Below are 22,589 nucleotides of genomic sequence, written 5' to 3' on the forward strand. Positions count from 1 at the left end.
TTTAATTTCAGAAGCCAAGATTTGTATTTATGTCTGAGATATGTAAGTTAGTAAGAGTGTGAAGCTCTGGCAGGTCCTTTTTCTCATCTTTAAGGTACACGTAGTAACTGCCCTGGATCTTGTTTGTTTTAAAAGTAATAGTTAACATTTGCTGTGTACTTACACTATGTGCTAGGTACAAGGCAAAGCCTTTCTCCTGTTATCTCATTTGTCACCAATAACCCTATGAGGTAAGTTGTATTACTATTCCCATTTTAGAGATTAGGAAACTGAGGCTTAGAGAGGGTGGTAGAGCTGGGAATCCAACCTGGGCTTTCTGTGTCTTCTTAGCTCAGGCTTTTAACCACTACATTCGGCTGTTAACAAACTATAAAGATCTTAGAAAACATAAATAAGAGTGGACCAACAATTCATCCTTATTATGATATCTCACCTTCTGCCAGTTACTCAAGTCGTGTGCTTCCTGAGTTATCTGTCCTAATTGAAGAATACAGTTCTGCACGTAACATTATAAGCAGACCCCTGCCCCTAGCCTTTTGGATTACTGGAATAAGGTTCTGACCACAAGGCATTATTGTGTCTCTTCAGGTCTTGGTCTGTCAGCTTCCAGAAGAAAACAAATAGACACAAAGAGAAATCAGAGCCTTTGAACACCAACGCCACTCCCATCACCTACCTCCCCTACTAGCACCACTACCAAGTCATACCTTTGACATTTTTGACCTCTCAAATGAGCTTTGTCATCTTTTACAGCATTTGGAGCTGGCAGCTTTCAAATCCATCTTCCATAATAATAGCCCAGAAGTTCTGTGGGACACTTCCTAACCAGGGGGAGGAACAGCTGACCAGGTAAGAGACTGCCTCGTGGAATGGCAGGCCAAGGAGAGAGCAACTGTGAAAGAGTGAATGAAGGGACCATTGACACCAGCTGGAAAATCTGAAAAGATGGCATTGCCAGGTGTTGACCCTGGAGTCCCTGGGTGGTGCAAATGGTTAGTATGCTCAGCTGCTAACCAAAAGGTTGGAGGTTCGAGTCCACCCAGAGATACCTGGGAAAAAAAGCCTGGCCATCTACTTCTGAAAAATCAGCCATTAAAAACCCTGTGGAGCACAGTTTTACTCTGACATGTATCTGGTCATCATGAGTTGGAATCAACTCAACAGCAACTGGCTGGTTACCCTGGATAGAATTCCCAGGGCCCAGGGTGAACCTTTATGCTTCCCTTTTTAATATTTACTTTTATTACATCAGAAATATCTTTATTTTTTAAAAATTAATAATACATGATTGTTGCCAATAATTTAAAAATGGAGATGGAGATTAATATAGAGAAAGTAAAAGTATGCCATTAACACAACACCCCTCTCCCAATCTGCCAGTCACCACTATTAACCGTTTGGAGTCTTTCCTTTCCTTTCAGATGGTTCAGATGGGTGTGTGTGTGTGTGTGTGTATGCATGTGTGTGGTGTTCACATAAATATCAACAAGCGGGTCCTATTCTGTACCTTGTATATCACAGGTATCTTTCTGGGTTATCCATACAGGTCTCTCTCTACCTTTTTAACAGCAGCACAGCATTCCACCATAAAAAAGGACCATCTTTCCTTTTTTCTAATCTCTCCTTTAACAAATCTATTACTTCCCTAGGGAATCAGCCCACACTTACCGTGCCCCCTCTGGGTCCTGCCTCAGGGAACTGCACAAATGGGAAGGTGGTCAAAAGGTGAAAAGGGCAGTGGTAGGCCCCATATGGGAGTGTGTGAAGGCTGGGTGAGTATATTCTTTCCTGGCCATTACTGGTGTACACAAGGAAGTTGTTCTCTCTCCTCGCCCTGCCAAATGGTTCCTCTGTCTGGCTAAGGCAGAACCTTATGTTTTATGGGAATCATCTTTGAAAACAACCAAGAGGATCAACACAGTGAAACATAAAAGCCTGTTTTCTGAGGGTTATATTCTATCACTTGGGCCCTCCACTCTGGGGACACACATCTCAGGGCTGTCAGGATCACCAGAGGTCATCCAGGCCAGTCCCCTGCCTCTGTTCAAGATACATGAGCAGCCCAGGCTTAAAAGGCCCCATGTTTTTCTCTTGGTAGCTACTCCCTGTGATTAACAACCCCACCCATTGCCATGGAATCAATTCCGACAGAGTAGAACTGCCCCATAGGGTTTCCAAGGCTGTAATCTTTGCAGAAGCAGACTGCCACATCTTTCTCCCGTGGAGCAGCTGGTGGGTTCTAACCGTTGACCTTTGGTTAGCAGATGAGCGCTTAACGGCTGCACCACAAGGGCCCCTTTTAATGACCCCTCTTGTCAGTTGGGATACCCTGGTGGCGTAGTGGTTAAGTGCTACGGCTGCTAACCAAAGGGTCGGCAGTTCAAATCCGCCAGGTGCTCCTTGGAAACTCTATGGGGCCGTTCTACTCTGTCCTATAGGATTGCTAAGTGTCGGAATTGACTTGATGGTACTGGGTCTGGTTTTTTTTTTTCTTGTCAGTTGAGAGGCACTCCAGCTTAGAGGATACAGGCAAGGCTTCTTCTCAAGTCACCACCACTTACTTAGCTCAGTGTGCCAGTGATCAAAATTTATATCCTCCCTGCACCTCATTTCCTCATCTATAAAATGGGGTTAATAATAGTTCCTATCTCATTTGGTCATCTATGAAATGGGGATAATAATAGTTACTATCTCATTTGGTAGGAATTTTCTTTGTAACTTAAGTTAGATAATTCCATAGCCTGATGCATTGGCGGTTCAGTGGGAGAATTCTCACCTTCCAGGCTGGAGACCCGGGTTTGATTTCTGGCCAGTGCACCTCACGTGCAGCTACCACCCATCTGGATTGGAGGCTTGCATGTTGCTGTAGCTTTGAACTTCCAGGCTAAAATGAACTAGGAAGAAAAGCCTGGCGATCTACTTGTGAACGTCAGCCAATGAAAATCCTGTGGATCACAATGGCCCAATCTGCAACCCATCCTGGGGATGGTGTTAGACCAGGCAGTTAGGCATGGGGTTGCCATGTGTCTGATTCCATGGCTGCTAAACACAACAAGCACTCAATGAACGTGAAGGATTATACCCCCAATCCAAAGAGCTGTCACTGCACTTTAAACCTAGGCCCTTAGAGGTCATCTAGATCAATGGCTCTTAACCCTGGCTGCACACTAGACTCACTTAGAGAACTTTAACAAAATTGACAGTGCCCAGTCCCCATTACCAGATTCTGATCCCCTTGACCTGAACTGAGCCAGGGGGTTGATATTTTAAAAAATCTCCTGGGGAATTCTAATTTGCACACAGAGGATTAAGAACTACTGAATCTAGTTCAGTCTTCTCATTTTCTGGATGAGAAAACTGTGAGGCCTAGAGAGGGAAAGAGACTTGCCCCAGTCCTACAGCCAGACCAGTGGGACCCTGGCCTCTTTTATCCTGGATGCCAACTTCCAAGGCTGGTGTTCAGAGAGAAATCAGCCCAGGGATTAGTCAGTTTTGGGGATGGGCAGAGGCGCAGCCCCTTGCTTCTAGTCTCTCTCCTGATAATATTGCTTGGATTACTCACCCAGGTCTTCCCAGGGCTGGCATCTTTTCACCTTTTGGGCCTGAAGTCAGATGGTCACTTCCTCAGAGAGGTCTCCCTACTAAAAGTGATTGTCCTAGAATATGACCCTCTTCTATCATATCACTAAATAATCGTATTCCCTCCTTCATTCATTCATTTATTTTTGAGACTCCAGGTCCCCTGGAGGCAGGGACCTTGTTGGCCTTGTTCCTGCTGTACCAAGGCCTAGAATGGTGACCAGCACTTAGTAAAAAATACTCATTCAATGACTGAATGAACGAAATCCCAGGAGGGCGGTCGAGTATTTATTTTTTATTTTTCTGGTCCTAGCCATCTGATTTTCATTACTCCTACAGCTCGGGAAGACTCCACTTTGGCGTTTTATAAACCTCGTGTGCGCACGTCGACATTTTAACCATAAATCCAGAGTTTCGGGGCTGGAAAATTCGAGGCAAGAGGACTGGGGGGAGGGGGGCTAAAAGCTACCCGGCGGTCCAAAGCCAGGGCGGTGGTGCTCCGAGGCTGGGGGAAGGGCAGGGAGCCCTAGGTCGGGCACCCCTCCGCCCCTGCCCGCCCCCTCAGCGGGAGATGGCCCCAGCCTGCAACATCCATGGTGAGGGGGTGCGCTGTCGGCTCCTCTCGGTCCCCCCTCCCCCCGCCCCGGGATACACCAGGGGTAGGGGACGAGATCCAGGTAATGGTCTGGGGGCGGCTTGGGCTGAAGTCCCCGCATTCCGGCCGCGCCTCCGGAGGTGGCGCCTTGGGGAGGCTGTATTTTTTTATTTTTGTTTTTTTGGAGCCGCGGGGGAGTAGTGGAGGGAGGGGACCCGTGTGTGTCCCTTTAAGAGCGGGAGCGCTGCCCCCGCCTCGCAGGCGCCCAGAGCCTCACAAAAGAACAGGATGTTGTTGATTTGTCACCAAACCACAGAGAGGAAATGATTGTAAATTTCCTTTAAACATCCCCACCGCGCTCTGGCCGCCCCCGCTTCCGCCTCCGCCGCCCCCGCCCGGCCGGGCACAGCGGGACCTCGGCGCTCCCGCGGGGCGCCCGCTCCTCGGCCTCCCCGGCCTCCCCGCCAGGCCACAGGCTCGGGCCGGCTCCGGGGCGCCTGCGGGAGGAGCCCCCCACCCCCGCCGCGCCCCCTGCTCGGTTCCAGTTGCTTTCTTATGATTGCTTTCTTTCGACAGCTGCAGCAGAGAAAGGTCCTCAGCTTTTGCGGGCCAGCGCTCCGCCCTTCCCTCTGTTAATGGTTGAGAACTGCGATCTGGGTGCTCCGGGCGATGCCCAGGCACTACCTCGGCGTGCGCCATCTCCAGTTAACCTCCCAACCTCCTTACAGTGGCCGTAATCCTTAGCTCCAGTGTCTGGGGAGGGGGAGGGAACTGAGATCTAGAGGGCTTACTTAGTGGCCGAAAATCACCAGCTCCTGGAACCCACTGGTGGCTCCTGGGATCCCCTACCCAAGTTTGGGTCACTCCCGAGCTTAGGTTTAACCTACCAGCCGTGTGCCGCTGCTGGCAACTCTAGAAATCCCCAGACAGCGGACTTGGCAGTTTCCATTGCGAAGTCCAAAGCAACAGTTACCTCGGTTCAAGTTATTTCACGTGGAACGCCCCCTGCCACTTCCAGTCGAGGCATCCCTTCTTCGGGTGCTGGTTGGGTGGCAGTTCCACCTGTGCTGTGCCTTTCGTACCCTTACCTCTCCCGCCCCTCGACGCCTCTCCCCTTCTTTGTAAGACTTCCGGAAGCCTGTAGTGGAGTTAATGTTTGCTCCCAACCTGCAGCCCATGGTGGAGTGGTAGGGCCTGGTCTGTGGCCTAGGGAAGAGCTGTACAGAATGTTCTTTTGGAGCAATTAATGCTTATGATTCCTGCATCGACTGCACTAGGCATCTTGGCTTGAATATTAAAAGCAGCAGCCGATGTCCAGGCACTGTGCTGAGCCTCATTTTCTCATTTGAGCCCTTAAAGCAGTCCCCCTTTTTATAGATGAGAAGACTGAGGCTCAGAGGGATCAAGGAATTGGTCTGACTCACAGAGTGTAAGTTCAAGTGATGGGCCTCATTTAGTCACCACATTCTGGTTACTGGTGGGGGTCCCTCTTTAATACTTTAAATCTGAATATTTGGTTGGGGGAACTGGTAATGAAGGGAATACAGGATATTTTTGTTGGGTCCTTTGTCACCTCAACCTTCAGGGACCTCTGGGCCAGATCCCGCTTTCTGGGAATAGAGAACTTGGGTGACTAACTCTTTCAGACTGGGCTCTACCCTTTTTTGGGCCTTATGTCACCTCCATATCTTTTCCCAGTGGTTGGCAAGAAAAGATGGGCCTGATGTGGAATCTGAGCTCTTTACACTGTATTTGAATGGGTAAATGTGGCCCTTTAAACAGTTACCTGGTGCTGAATTACTAGGGCTGAATAGCCCCCTTCATGGGCAAGACCCTTGATTCCCAGCTCTAGAGGGCAATGGTAAGAGATGGTGAGATGAGTGAAAGAGGATTGTTTTACTCTGGATATCAGTGGTGTTATATATGACAGGTCATGTGCTCCACGCAGGAGTTAAGCACTTGGCTGCTAAACGAAAGGTTGGCAGTTCAAGCCCACCAGCTGTTCTGTGGGAGAAAATATGGCAGTCTGCTTCCATAAAATCACAGCCTTGAAAACCCTATGCAGCAATTCTACTCTGTCCTGTAGGGTCACTATGAGTTGGAATTGACCCGATGGCAACGGGTTTTCTTTCGTTTGTTTGTTTGCATTCTGTGCATCGTGCCAGGTGCTGGCCATGTGTTTTTCATCCAATCCTAAGAAGAAGAATCCTAAGAGAGATGAAATAGTTGGTACCCAGAGAGATTGTACAGCCAGGAATGGCAGAGCTGGGGTTTATGTCTTTCCCCACAGGGTCCCCTGTGTCTGTGCAGGAGGAAGTCATCCAGAGACAGGACGGCAGTGCTTGCCTTCAGTCAGTGCGGAAAGCTGGGAGGATCCTCCGTGCCAGTGGGTTTGAAGAGAGAAATGCAGCGGCCTCTGGCTCCTTAGTGCCGCAGCTGTCTGCAGTTCCTCATCTCAGCACATTTGCTGACGGATTTCCAGGGCGGGCGGCAGTATCTCCACCTGTCCTTTTTACTTTCATAGACTGCCAGTCAGTGGGGCACCCAGGTCCGGAGCACTCGGGAGGGAGAAAATCTGCTTAATTGTTTCCATTTCCCCGATGAGGAGCACAAGGTCCCAGCATGGTAAGTCCTTGGTCTGCGGGCACTCAGCAGGCCTACTAAAAGCAGAGCTAGACTCCAGGAGTCAGGGCCCCAGCCTCTGCCACGACTCAGCCCTGGGGAAGCAGGAACTATAGGGCAGGTCATCTGATGTCTTCTGGCCTCGATTTCCTGGTCTCTGAAGAACTTTGGTCTGTGTGGTCTCTAATGGCCCTTTGAACCATCATAACAAGAATAGCTCCTATTTATTCATTCAAGTAATATTTATTAAGCATCCACTAATATCCCAGGTGAACTGGGGAGCTGATTCAATGACAGCTAACAACAGCAACAGCAGTATGCCAGGCACTGTTATAGGTGTTAGAGATACAGCAGTTGACTAAGCCAAAGCTCTGCCTGCTTGGAGTTTACAAAAATAATTAAGCAAACGCACACACATCAGGTAGTGCTCAGTGTAACAGAAAATAATGAGGAGTATAAGGGATCCAGTGGGTGTGTGTGTACGGGGGGAGGAGGAGGCTAGTATTTCATCTAGGGTGGCAAGGGAAGGTTTTGCCACTTATAAGGTGGCATTTGAGAAGGAAGTAAAGAGTGAGACACGCAGCTTCCTGTAAGAAGCATGCTTAGCCATTCGGGATGGGAAAAATAAAGGCCCAGAGATGGGGTTGTGTTTCATAGCATTTACTGTTTGTCAGGCACTGTGCTGAGTATTTTATATTGCTGTATATTTAACCCGTTATTATCACTGTAAGGAGTCCTGGTGGCACAGCAGTTAAGGGCTCGGCTGCTAACTGAAAAGTTAGCAGTTTATGCCTACCCAGCCACTCTGCAGGAGAAAGACCTGGTCATCTGCTTCCATAAAGATAACAGCCAAGAAAACCCTATAGGGAAAGTTTTACTCTCTCACGTGGGGGTCTCTAGCTGCTTATTGTTGTTAGAGCGAGTTAGAGCGAGTCGGCTCTAACTCATGGCATCCCCATGTGTGTAGAGTAGAACTGCTCCATAGAGTTTCCAAGGCTGTGACCTTTCAAAAGCAGATCACCAGGCCTGTCTCCCAAGATGCCTCTGGGTGGGTTGGAATTGTCAACCTTTCAGCTAGTAGTCAAGTGCTTAACCATTTGTGCCATTGTGGGGCTCCTTAAACCGTTGCCGTCAAGTGGATTCAGACTCATAGCAACCCTATAGGACAGGGTGGATCTGCCACACAGGGTTTCCAAGGCTGTAATCTTTACAGAATCAGACTGCCACATCTTTGTGTGTGGCTTGGGCAATTGACTTAAACTCTCCAAGCCTCCGGTTTTTTTTTCCCAAATGAAACACAGTGATAATGTTGTTGTTGTTGGGTGCTCTCAAGTTGATTTTTGACTCATAGTCACACCAGGTTGATATGAATCAAAAATAGACTTGATGGCACCCAACAACGTTATCACTGTATTATATTTGAAAAAAACGTGAGGCTGAGAGAGGTTAAGTGAATTGCCCATGCCACAAAGCTAGTATGACGTAGAGGTAGAATTCAAATACTAGTCTTAAGCATTATGCTGCTTCTCACTCTGGGACTCTCCTTTTGGAACTAGTGTTTAATACCTGACCTGGTTCTTTTTATTTCTTGGGGACTAAGAAGTCCCTAAAGAGCCCTGGTGGCACAGTGGTTAAGCACTCAGCTATTAACCAAAAGGTTGGCTCTTCAAACCTACCAACTGCTCTGTGGGAAAAAGACGTGGCAGTCTGCCTTCGTAAAGATTACAGCCTTGGAAACCCTATGGGGCAGCTCTACTCTGTTCTGTAGGGTCGTTATGAGTCTGAATCCACTCGAAAGCAATGGAACTGAGGAATCTTAGTTGTCTAGTGCTGCTATAACAGAATATCACAAGTGGATGCCTTTAACAAACGGAAATTTATTCTCTCACAGTCTAGGTTAGAAGTCCAAATTCAGGGCGCCAGTTGCAGGGGAAGGCTTTCTCTCTCTGTCAGCTCTGGGGGAAGGTTCCTGTCAATTAGTCTTCCCCTGGGACTAGGAGTTTCTCAGCACAGGGACTCCAGGTCCAAAAGATGCGCTCTGCTCCAGGCTCTTCTTTCTTGGTGGTAATGAGGTCCCTTTCTTCTCTGCTCCTCTCTTTTTCGTCTCAAAAGAGATCAGCTCAAGATACAATCTAATCCTGTAGATTGTGTCCTGCCCCATTAACAGAACTGCCTCTAATCCTGCCTCATCAACGTCATAGAAATTAGGATTTACAACACATAGAATAATTACATAAGATCACAAAATGGAGAACAACCACACGATATTGGAAATCATGGCCTGGCCACGTTGACACACATTTTTGGGGGACACAATTTAATCCATAACAGAGTCTCTGGGTGGTGTAAATGGTGAAGGACTTGACTACTAGCTGAAAGGTTGCTAGTTCGAACCCACGCAGAGGCACTTCGGGAGACAGGCCAAGTGATCTGCTTTTGAAAGGTCACAGCCTTGAAAACCCTATGGGGTAGCTCTACTCGGCGTACATGGGGTTGCCATGAGTTGGAATTGACTCACTGGCAACTAACAATAGGCATCTGCTGTGGCAAGATGAGGAGCCCTGGTGGCACAGTGGTTAAAGCATTTGGCTGCTAACTAAAAGGTTGGCAGTTCTAACCCACCATCCATTCCATGGGAGAGAGATGTGGCAGTCTGCTTCATAAAGATTTACAGCCTTGAAAATCCTATGATGCAGTTCTGTTCTGTCCTATAGGGTTGCTATGAGCTGGAATCAATGGCAGTGGGTTTGGTTTTTTTTTTTTTTTTAATGTAGTGTCCAAGGTGACTCCTGGCCTCTGAGTTGCTTGGTTTAGGGGAAAGAGCTTATGTCCTGAAGTTCCTTTTTGGGAGTTGGAGAATATGTTTGATGCTGGAAAACCCCATGTTGTGTTTATGGCAGAAGGGGAGAAAAACACCTTCAGATTAGTGTAAACAAGAGAAATGGGAGAAGGGGGTAGCCTGATTCCCTACACCCCCTCCTTCATTTTAATTTCCCCACAGTAGGCCCAACACAGCATGCTGTATTATATGGCGATAATTAAAACACTTGGATTAGTGAACTGAGATTTACAGGGCAAACAGGAGCCAAAGGAAAAAACGACAGTCATCTCTTTTATTTGCAGGCAGATATCCAAATTGCCACTTGCTTCCTTTTTCTTCCTGACATTGTCACCTACTCTGCTTAATTAGATCCTTTTTTTTTTTTTCCAGTATCATTTCTAACCGCCTGCACAGCCTCTGCTCAGCAGAGAGTTTGTGAAGCTGCACACTGAACCCCTTCCCACAGCCCAGGGAAGATGTGAGTCAGAAACACAGCAAGCTCGGAGAGAAGGAAGGTATCTTTGCCTCTGGCTGTCTAGCCACCCTGTCCATCAGCATCCTGAAGTTGGACAGGAAGGAGCTGAACCTAGAGGCTGGGGGAGGAGGCTCTGAATGTTTTCCAGCCATCCTAAGCCAGCTTTCCACTAAGTGCCTTGTTTGTTGTGGGGAGCAGAGAGGAGAGTGAATTCCTCAAACCACCCCAAAAACATATTCCAAAACTAAGTAGAAAGAATGAAATCCTGTCCCCAAATATTTATCGAGTTATTTTATTGTATTCAGAGTATCATTCTAGATTCTAGGGGGTGAGGGGTAGGAAGGAGGGAGATGAATAAAATGCTGCCAAAATTTATGGCCCCGTAGAAGGGATGGAATCTTTTGCTAGTGCAAACAGTTGATGTGCTTATTGCTAAGCTAAAGGTTGGAGGTTCGAGTACACCCAGATGCATCTAGAAAGAAAGACCTGGCAATCCACTTCCAAAAATATCAGCCATTGGAAACCCTATTGAGCACAGTTCTACTGTGACACATAGCAGTAGCATGAGTCAGAATCGACTTGATGGCAGCTGGTTTGTTAGAAGAGACAGTAGACAAGAGCTGGTGAGAAATTTTTACCAAATTCATTTGTTCAGTTTATTATGTGTCAAGCACTGTTCTAGGCCTTGCAGGGGGGAGGTTCAACAGTGGGAAAAAACAAAAAATCTCTGCCTGCATGGATTTACATTTTATGGGGAGGGGTGGGAGAGTGGCAGTAAATTCATTACTAAATTAAAAGGGGACAAGAACTATGGAGAAAAATTAAGTGGAAAAGGTACCGAGGGAATGGTGCTGTCATTAGATGCTGCAGGTTGATTTTGACTTACAGTGACCCCATGGAACAGAGTAGAACTGTCCCATAGAGTTTTCTGAACTATAATCTTTACTGGAGCAGATTGCCAGGCCCTTTTCTCATCGAGCCACTGTGTGGATTCAGACTGCCAACTTTTTGGTTAGCAGCTGAGCATTTAACCATTGTGCCACTAGGGCTCCTTAAGGAGTGTGGGAGCTTGTAATTTTAAAAGGAAGTAAGCACAATAGTGTTGATGGAGATTCTAACAAACTTGATATTAAATCTGGGCTTTGTTACCTACTAGCTGTGGAACCTTAAGCAAATTACTGTAATCAATCAGTCAGAACCTTATTTTTCTCATCTGTGAAGTGGGGTAGTAATTAGACATTCATATGGGGATTAAATGAGGAAAAAAAATATGTATATATACATATATATATAATCGGGATCGACTCGACGGCACTGGGTTATACCTAATCAAGACGAGTGGGAGAAATAATGAAACAAAAGAGCTGAACAGAAGATTTCAAAGGGCAGCTTGAGAAGACAAAGTAAAGTATTATAATGAAATCTGCAAAGACCTGGAGATAGAAAACCAAAAGGGAAGAACAGACTTGGCATTTCTCAAGCTGAAAGAACTGAAGAAAAAATTCAAGCCTCGAGTTGCAATATTGAAGGATTCTATAGGCAAAATATTGAACGATGCCTGAAACATCAAAAGAAGATGGAAGGAATACACAGAGTCACTGTGCCAAAAATAATTGGTCGATGTTCAGCCATTTCAGGAGGTAGTATATGATCAAGAACCGATGGTACTGAAGGAAGAAGTCCAAGCTGCACTGAGGGCATTGGCAAAAAAAGAAAAAAACAAGGTTTCGGGAGTTGACGAAATACCAATTGAGATGTTTCTATAAACAGATACAATGGTGGAAATGCTCATTCATTCATCTAGGCCAAGAAATTTGGAAGACAGCCAACTGGCCAGCTGAATGAAAGAGATCCATTTTTCTGCCCCTTGCAAAGAAAGGTGATCCAACAGAATATGAAAATTATTGAACAGTACCATTGATATTATGTGCAAGTAAAATTTTGCTGTAGAGAATTCGACAGGGAACTGCTGGAAATTCAAGTTTGGTTCAGAAGAGAACATGAAATGAGGGATATCATTGCTGATGTCAGATGGATCTTGGCTGAAAGCAGAGAATACCAGAAAGATACTTACCTGTGTCTTACTGACTATGCAAAGGCATTTGACTGTGTGGATCATAACAAATTATGGATAACATTCTAAAGAATGGGAATTCCAGAACACTTAATTGTGCTCATGAGGAACCTAGACATAGACCAAGAGGCAGCCCTTCAAACAGAACAAGGGGATACTGCATGGTTTAAAATCAGGAAAGTCTGTGTTGTATCCCTTCATGATACTTATTCAGCCTATATGCTGAGCAAATAACCCGAGAAGCTGGACTATATGAAGAATAACGTGGGTCAGGATTGGAGGAAGACATTAACAAACTTCGATATACAGATGACACAACCTGGCTTGCTGAAAGCGAAGAGGACTTGAAGTGCCTACTGATGAAGATCAAAGGCTATAGCTTTTAGTATGGATTATACCTTAACATAAAGAAAACAAAAATCCTCACAACTAGACCAATAAGCAACATCATGATAAATGGAGGAAAGGTTGAAGTTGTCAAAATCCATTAAAAAATCAAACCCATCGCCGCCAGGTTGATTCTGACTCATAGTGACCCTGTAAGACAGAGTAGAACTGCCCCATAGGGTTTCCAAGGAGCAGCTGGTAGATTGGAACTGCTGACCTTTTGGTTAGCAGCCTGAGCTCTTAAACACTGTGCTACTTTCATTTTACTTGAATCTAAAATCAACGCCAGTGAAAGCAGCAGTTGAGAAATCAAACCATGTGTTGCATTGGGCAAGTATGCTGCAAAAGGCCTCTTTAAAGTGTTAAGCAAAGATTTCACCTTGAAGACTAACCTGCACCTAACCCAAGCCATGGTGTTTTCAATCACCTCATGTGCATGTGATAGCTGAACAATGAATAGGGAAGACCGAAGAAGGATTCACACCTTTGAATTATGGTGTTGGAGAAGAACTGCCAGAAGAATGAACAGATCTGTCTTGGAAAGAGTACAAGCAAAAGGCTACTTGGAAGCAAGGATGGGGAGATTTCGTCTCACATACTTTGGACATGTTATCAGGAGGGACTAGTCCCTGGAGAAAGACATCGTGCTTGTAGAGGGTCAGCAAGAAACGACGAAGACCCTCAACAAGATGGATTGACACAGTGGCTGCAACAATGGGCTCAAACATAGCAATGATTATAAGGATGGCTCAGGACTGTGCAATGTTTTGTTCTGTTATCTATTGGGTTGCTATGAGTTGGAACTGACTTGACGGCATCTAACACCACCACTAACAATCAGGGCTTTGTGAATATTAGCTGTTGTTAGTATTAAATGCTTATAATAATGGTGAGGGGGGTGCTGAAGAAGGTGCGACTAATTACAGTTGAAAAAAAGGGTTGCCTTTCCTTTTTCCCAGTAATCAGTTTGTACACCAAGAGGAAAGCAAGAGTGCAGGTGAACTCTTTTGCAGCCAAAATCACAATTGGAGAGGATTTAGATAATGGTTTGGTATGTGGAACCTAGGTCAGAGTTAAAGGATTGTCTGTATTTGACATTCTGTTTTTAACATTATTCTCAAGATGCTTTGTGTTCACCAAGATAGTCTACAACACGCCTGGCGGGGAGGGGCTGCCCACTCCACAAAAGCGAAAACAGGCACAGGATGTGAGTGCCCGGCCAAGGTCACCTCCAGCCTCCAGAGGAGCTCTCCGGCTGGCCTAGTGATGAGTCATCCTGGAGTGGTGCTCCTGGGGTGAAATCACAAAGGAAGGAAGGCTTGGATTTATTGCAGGCAGCATGGGAAGTTTCCTGTACTTGAGAAATCTCCGAAACTGTAACTCTTCCACCTGAGAGCCTCACTCTTTCATGGTCAGCCTCTGGAGTAGCCCTAAACCCCCCAGAAAATGTAGGACCTGGTTTGGGGCGAGGAGGCTATTAGAAAGCCTTTTGCATTTGCAGAGGATAACCAGTAAAGAGAGGAGAAGGAAAGGTGAAAAAAGGGAAAGAGTATAGTGGTTGAAGCTTGGGCTCTGAGGTCGGTTAGACCCGCGTTTGATGGTTCTGCTTCTTACCAGCTGGGCAAGTCACATAACCTTCTCCGAGCCTCAGTTTCCTTATCTGTAAAATGGGATAACAACAATAACTAACTCGCAGTGTTGTTGGGAGTGTGAAATGACATACTTAGCACAGTGCCTGGCACATGTTATTAGTTGCCATCAAGTCGGCTCCCATTCATGGCAACCCATGTACAACAGAACAAAACATTGCCTGGTCCTGTACAATCTTCATGATCATTGATATGCCTAAGTGCATTGCTGCAGCCACTGTATATTTTGAATGCCTTCCAGCCTCGGGTGTTCATCTTCTAGCACTGTATCAGACAATGTTGTGTTGTGATCCATAGAGCTTTCTTTGGCTAATTTTTGGAAGTAGATTTCCAGGTCTTTCTTCCTAGTCCATCTTAGTGTGGAAGTTCTTTTGAAACATGCTCATCATGGGTGACCCTGCTGGTATTCGAATAACCAGTGGCATAGCTTCCAGCATATGGCAACACCCAAGCTACCACAGTACCACAAACCACATGGTGGCCTGGCGGGTAGGAAGCCTTTAATAACGTTGGATGTTATTGGAGAGGAAAAGGAGGCTGTGCTGGGTAGAGGAATGGGGATGGGAGGGCCCTCATGTTACTTGTAGCTCTCCAGATGCTGGACCATTTAGAGGAGGTCTTGATGCAGCTCTTTCCACCCAAGGCATTTAGAGTCAGTCACGCAATAGATGTGATTTTGACCCTCTAGAAGTTTGTGCTGGGATCAGCAGAGCAGGACCAGACAAACATCCGACATCTTCCCATCCTCATTCATCCTCTCTGATACCGTGGTTCAGTGGGCATAGCGGGCCTGGGAGGGTTTCTCCTTTTCCCCCTCCCCCTTCCCTTCACCTTAACCTTTGCTTCTCTGGCTAAGACTCATTATGCCTCCCGTCTCTGTTGATTCCATGTAATGGAAATAATTGAGCCTGTCTCCACTGATAACTGTCTAGGAAGAAATCAGGTCCCCACTCCGGTCACCGGTCATCTACCTCTGATTGAACACACCCTGCCTGCTGTAAATGGTCCTTATGGATCCTGCTCCATCAACTCAGGCAGTGAGAACCCACATGCCGGATGCATATTTCACAGTGAGTAAATGAACTTCCGAGGGTGGCTGACACCCATTGGACAGCCTGGAGGTTTGCTGAAGAGCGTCTAAGCTCTTTGAGCACCTCCAAGCATTTATTCAAAATGTTTGCCTTAGTTAGCTAGTGCTGCTGTAACACAAATACCACAAGTGAGTGGCTCTAAAGAACAGAAATTTGTTTTCTAACAGTTCTGGAGGCAAAAAGTCCAAATTAGGGTTTCCGTCGTGTTGATTCCTTCCTTGTAGGTAGTCTGGGCATTCCTCAGTTGCATCTCTCTTCCCCAGTACTCGCTAGTCTCTGTATCTCTATTGTTAGTTGCCATCCAGTCAATTCCAACTCATGGCGATCCCATATGTGCAGAGTATAACTGCTCTATAGGATTTTCAAGGCTGTAATTTTTTTCAGAAGCAGATCACCAGGCCTGTCTTCCGAAGCATCTCTGAGTGGGTTCGAACTGCCAACCTTTGGGCTCATAATTGAGAGTGTAACCACTTGCACCACCCAGGGACTCCCTCTGTATCTGTGCTGCTCTGTATGTCACTTAGAAGTGATCAGGTTTAGGGCATACTTACACTGATATGGCTTCCCTAACAGAACAAAGAAAACCCTATCCCCAAATAGGATTATATCCACAGGTATAGGGGTCAGGACTCCAACACACATATCTGTGGTATACAAACAGCATTAATTATTATCATGTTTTTGAATTTTGAATCTGCCCTTCATCCTCCCACCAGACTTCCTCATCACTCCCTGCCCATGTTTTATGTGGAAGATTTCATTATGAAAACAGGTAAGAGGGAGGGCTGAAGACCTGCATGACTTGGGGTAGGAAAGCTCAATGGATCCTCCATAAAAAAAAAAAAAAAAAGTTGAAATCACCCGTAATTATCCTGTCTCAAAATGACCCTGGCCGTTTTTCCTGGGATCCATTCTCGTCGCTATTTCTGCACATGTGCACGTTATGATACTGTGAACTCTGACCACGGGCCTTGACCCTGCTAAACCTTTTAATAGATTTTTCACTAAATCCTTGCAACAACTCTGGAAGGAAGGAATTATTATCCCCATTACTTTGATGAAGAAACTGAGGCTCCGAGAGGTCATGTGGTCATAGTTGGCAACACAAAAACTTGTACACATGTGTAAATAGTATAAAGACAGAAGGTAGATTCATGGCTGTCAGGGGCTGGGAGAAAAGGGAGTGGAGGGCGAGTGCTAATGTGTATGCGTTTCTGTTTGGGGTGATAAAGATGTTCTGGAGTGAGACAGCGGTGATGATTTTACAGCTATGAGAATGCACTAAAGCTATTGAATTGTACACTTCATTGTTGTTGGTGCCGTTGAGTCGGTTCCAACCCATAGCCACACCATGTACAACAGAAAGAATCACAGCCTGGTCCTGCATCATCCTCACAATGGACTATGTTTGAGTCTATTGTTGCAGCCACTGAGTCGCTTTAAAGTGGTTAAGATGGCAAATTTTATGTTACGTGAATATTATCAATTTTTCAGTGTTATGGACAATGCTCTAATACCCATTGTGCTTAAAGCTTTTCTTCTCTTTTCCCTTCCCCATCCTGCATGTTGAGTGACCTGACAGCCTGAGTTTCTGATTCCCTTCCAGGGAGATGCTTAATTATAGATGAGAAGGCGGCACAGGCTTTGCAATCAAATGAAACTTGGTTTGAGTATCAACTCTGGTACTTCCTAGCAATGTGACCTTAAGCAAGTGACTTAGCCTCTCTTTGTCTCAGTTTCCTGTTCTGTAAAATGGGGACAATAATGCCTATCTCACAGGGTATGCTGTGATGATTATATCAGATGATACATGCGAAGGGCTTGGGACTGGAATATTCCTTACACATTAGTCACTAGATACTTCGAGGTTGACACCTGAGGCTGCTGGACTTGATCCACAGGATGTGTTTGGTTTGGCTTGAATGGTGTTAGTTTTTTTTTTAATTGCCAACATTTTAAACCTGAGGGTTTTACTTAAACATGCATTGTCTCTGGACTCTTGAAAAATTGGAATATCTGGCAATATTGGGCCTATGTTTCCACACGGTTGGACAGGCTAGAGCTGAGTAGCGGCTGCCTAATTTAGATGCGGCATGAGCTCCTGGTCTTCTGTCTTAGACTGGGTCACCCAAGAGCAGACCTGGAAACAGCAGAACCTGAGAAGGGACTGAGAGAAGCAGGGCAGGAAGGGGAAGAAGCCACACCAGGGTGAGATTATAGGCAAAGCCCCTTGGAGGGAGGCTCAGCCGGATCCTGCAGGGAATTCCGAATGTAAATAACACCTCAGAGTTGTCCCGGCCGAGGCCAGGTCATTGACTAAGGGCTGCCGAGGGGTGGTGATAGTTGTGGGACATAGCATAACAGTGGTGAAGGTTTGGACTGTTGAAACAGAAGCACATAGAAGCAGAGAGGAGTGCACAAAACTGGCAGAAGGGACCTAGGAGTTGATTCCAACTCGTAGCAACCCTGTATGACAGAGTAGAACTGCCCTATTGGGTTTTCTAGGCTGTAATCTTTATGGGGGCAGATTGCCAGGTCTTTTCTCCCCTGGAGCTACTGGCGGGTTCAAACAGCTGACATTTTGGTTACCGGCTGAGCACTTAACTGTTGTGCCACCAGGGCTTTGGAATCCCTGCATGACTAGGTCATTGTTACAGCTGAATCATTGTGGGTGCTATGTGACTGGAACGGCAGCAGCGTTCTGCTTGGGTGAGGGTGATAGAGAAGGAATATACTGGTTATTGAAACAATCCTCTCCTGGTAGACAGGAGCTGTGATGTCATCCCCATTTTACAGATAGGGAAACCGGGCTCAGGGAGATAAAGACATTTGCCAAGGCACAGCTCTGAAGTAGCAAAGTTGAAGTACAGAATGTTGCCATTCTGACTCTGGTGCCTTTCTGCTCCACCAGTCTAACTCTTGTTTCTCTTCCTCTAGTTCATGGCATAACCCAGTCCTCCCTGGTGGAGGGTGATGCACCCTAAGTAATCCTATCCCCATAAATGCAGATTAAATACAGATGTTACAGGATGGTTAGCCCCACATAGATGAGCTCTTTTTATTGAAGAAAGGCAGGCTAGTTTGCAGAGGAAACTAGGACTTGTTTCCTAGAACTTCCCAGTCTTGTTGGCTCAGGACTGAGATGGTGGCTGAAGCTTCTCCTTTAAACCTTTAAGATGGGACCACTTGGCCTCTTTGTCCGGGGGTGAAGTGTTGGTAGAAGCACATATTTGGGGTCTACAGCAGCAATTACTATACATTTTTATTTACAGTAGAAAGACTTGAGTCCCTTAAAAGGGCAGTGGCAAAAAGCCTTGAGTTCTTAGAATGAAGGGAAGTGTTTAAGAGCTATGACTGCTCACCAAAAGGTCGGCAGTTCAAATCTACCAGGTGCTCCTTGGAAACCCTATAGGGTAGTTCTACTGTGTCCTGTAGGGTTGCTATGAGTTGGAATCCACTCGACGGCAACAGGTTTTTGTGTTTTCTTAGAATGAAAAGACAGTTTTAAAACGAAAACAAACATTGACAATGTCTGCAGTGCAGTCTATCGATATAAATGAAGGTCAGGATTTATTAGTAGAAGAACTGCCCCATAGAGTTTCCAAGGAGCGGCTGTTGGATTTGAACTGCTGACGTTTTGGTTAGCAGACAAATGCTTGTGCCTTTTCTAGCCTATATTTATCTGTGCTCACTCTGAGCCAACTCAATACTAGATCCTGAGCTTTCATTGTGTCCTTGAATCCTTACAAACACCCTACGAGATAGCAGGGTCCCTTTGTTACCCATTGTATGAATACACTGTGAATGGCTCCCCTGGAGTTTTGCAACATGGTAACCCTGGAGATGTTGTTATCTTTATGCCAACAGTCATGACCAAGCTCTGGAAGTTGCCATAACAGGAAGTTAGTGGGAGATAGAATTTGAGTCCAGTTCTGGATGATCCCATAACCCATATTGGGTTTGTACTACCCAATTCTGCCTTAAATGAGCACATATTACTCAGCCCCTTCTTTGGAATAAGGAAGGCACCTTGAAGGAATAAGTCAAACTGACCCCTCTCTTGAAGGACTTGGAATCTAGGGTGGGAGTTGAGGGTCATATTTCATTGTACAGAAACATTTATGAGTTTTTATCCTCATTTTAAGGAGCTCAATGTTTTAAGTGCTTGGCTGCTAACTGAAAGGTTGACAGCTCAAACCTACTGGCCTCTCTGCAGGAGAAAAGACCTGGAGATCTGCTCCTATAAAGATTTCAGCCTAGGAAACCCTGTCGGGGCAGCTCTACTGTGTCCTAAAGGGTTGCTATGAGTCAGAATCCACTCAATGGCACACAACAGAAACAACAACAACATCCTTATTTTATAAAAAAGGAAACTGTGAATCAAGGAGGTAAGATGACTTGCTCAAGGTCACACAGCTGTGACGTGACAAGTCTTTATTAGACAGTTACGGCCGGAAGCCGTCACCAGTCTAAGACACTTATATAGTGGTGGTTTAATGAAGCTGGGTGGCATTTGGGCTTTAGAGTCAATTGGCCTGGGTGTTAATCCTGGCCTCTGCCTCACCCCCTATGTGACCTAGGTAATATTATTTAACTTCTGTGCCTTTGTCTCCACATTTGTGAAGTGGGGGTTAGAATAGTATTGCATTCAATGCAATGGTGCATGAGAGCCCTTGGCTTGGGTTAAGTGCTGGGGACTGTTATCTAAAACAAACACAAAGTCCAGCGGGAAGGGACTTTCAACGTCTGGTCCCACCTCTTTATTTTTTTTAATTAATTGATTAAATTAATTGGCAAAAACAATACCTATAGCAATAGCTAATATTTATTGAGTACGTACCACGTGCTAGGCACAGTGCCAAGTACTTTTGATATATTAACTTGCTTAAAAATTTGAAAATATGAGGGGATTGTGTCTCCCTTTCATCCTCAGTTCCCCTCCACAGAGGCAGCCACTGTTACCAACTTTCTGTGTATCATTTCAGATATCCTCTGCGTTAGCACAAATATTTAAATCTCTCTCGGCCCCTTCAACTTTAAATATGAGAAAACAGACTCAGAGAGACTACACAGCGGATTGTAATAATAGTTGCTATTTATTAAACTCTGTGTGCTGGGCACTGCTCTGGGCGTTGTGTGACTTTTAATCCTTGCTACAGCCTGCAGAGTGAACTTTACTATGTAGGATAAATTCTCCAAGCCTTAGTTTACCTTGGTGGGTTGACTGATTAAGCCAGATCATTCATGCAAAGGGCCCTACCAGAGTTCCTGGCACATCCTAACAGCTCAGAACATGGTGGCTGCAGGGAAGGTCAGGGCTTTTTGATTTTTATTTTTTTGAGTGTTTAAACATCTTGGAGTTTTTTTTCTTTTTTACTTATTTATTTTTAGACTTTATTTGTTTAGAGTAGTTTTAGGTTTACAGTAAAATTGTGCAGAAAGTACAGAGGGTTCCTGTATGTCCCCTCCCCTTTCTGTACAATGATTCTCCTATTATTAGCACCTTGCTTTCCTGGTATATTGTTACAACTGGTGAACCAGCACTGATACATTGTTTGTAACTAAAGTCCATAGTTTACATTAGGATGTACTGTGTTGTCCAGTCTTATGGTTTTTGACATGCATAATGTTAAATGTCCACCATTCATCTTTCTTTTAATTTTAGTTTTAAAAAAAATTTATTTTTGTAATTTTTTCTTGTGCATTAGATGAAGCATATGGAGCAAATTAGATTCTCATTTGATAGTTTGTACATAAAGCGTTTCATGGCCCTGGCTTCATTCCCCGCAATGTATCAGCACTCTCCCTGTTTCCACTCTAGGTTCCCCATTTCCTTTTGTTCTGATTTTCTACTCTTCCTGTCTTCTCATCTTCACTTTTGGGCAAATATTGCCCTTTTGATCTCGTATGATTGATTGTTCCAGGGAGCATATTCCTCTCGGGTGTTATGGTTTATTTTATGGGCTTTTATGGAACCCTGGTGGAACAGTGGTTAAGAGCTCATCTGCTAACCAAAAGGTCTGCAGTTCAGATCCACCAGTCACTCCTTGGAGACCCTATAGAGCAGTTCTGCTCTGTCCTGTAGGGTCGCCATGAGTTGGAATCAACTAGATGGCAACGAGTTTTTGTCTGTTGTTTGGCTGGAAGGATCAGCGTTTTATGGGTCCTGAAGCTTACACAACTTAAGGGCCGTCTCTAGGATAATAGTACAAAATTATGAATCTAATACTTGTAATGAAAAATGAATATTTATTTAGAATGGGAAAAGAGCTCTAACAATTTACACATACTTAAGTGTGGTGCAAGCTATGCTCAACTACTGACCTCCAGGTTGGTGATTTGAATGTACCCAGCACTGCCACGGAAGAAAGGCCTGGTGATCTGCTTCCATAAAGATTACAGCCAAGAAAACCCTATGGAGCTATTCTACTCTGTAACACATGGGGTTGCCATAAGTCAGAATCCACTCAACGTTGACAGGTTTGGTTTTTTTGGCATTAAGACCAATCAATAACTCAAGTATTACAAAATCCAGAAGGACAACAAAAAAATTTTTATTAATGAACTGCCTGATACATCTCTATAATGCTTTTGATTCCTACACTTTTTGTCTTCATACTCTTGGATCACTTCTTAATATGATAATGATTTTCTAAAATAATTTTCTGTAGAGAGAATAAAAGATAATTCAGCCTTTTCCCTAGCATGGTTGATCAAAACTAGTGTTTTATTATTGATAGTTCAACTGCAAAAAATGAGAACATTTGCACATAGCACACTCACTGTTTGTAGCATTTACTACATGTTTGTGTCCCCAAAACCAGAATTCTGATAAATTCTATTTTGTGGGATTTCCATCAAAGATGAAAAAAGGAGATGTAGTACGTTATAATTGTATGCAGGTGTTATGGAGTATATTTCTGACAGAGAACTTCCGTTTTGATGAAAGAAATTGAATCCTTCTCTGTCAATTTTTTTGTTCTTATTAGCTGCCATCAAGTTGGCCCCTGATTCATGTACAATATCATAAAATGTTGCCCAGTCTTGTACCGCCCTCACGATCAATTGCAGATTGGACTACTGTGATACACAGGCATTTCCTGGCTGATTTTTGGAAGTAGACTGTCAGGCCTTTCTGGTCTATTTTAGCCTGGGAACTCCACTGAAACCTGTTCAGCATGATAACGGGATACAAGCCTCCAGTGACAGATGGACGGTGACTGTGCAGTAGGTGGGTTGGCTGTGAATTGAACCCAGGTCTCTCATGTGGAAGGCAAGAATTCCACCACTGAAACA

Source organism: Loxodonta africana, chromosome 2 (assembly GCF_030014295.1).
Source record: "Loxodonta africana isolate mLoxAfr1 chromosome 2, mLoxAfr1.hap2, whole genome shotgun sequence".
Taxonomy (NCBI): domain Eukaryota; kingdom Metazoa; phylum Chordata; class Mammalia; order Proboscidea; family Elephantidae; genus Loxodonta; species Loxodonta africana.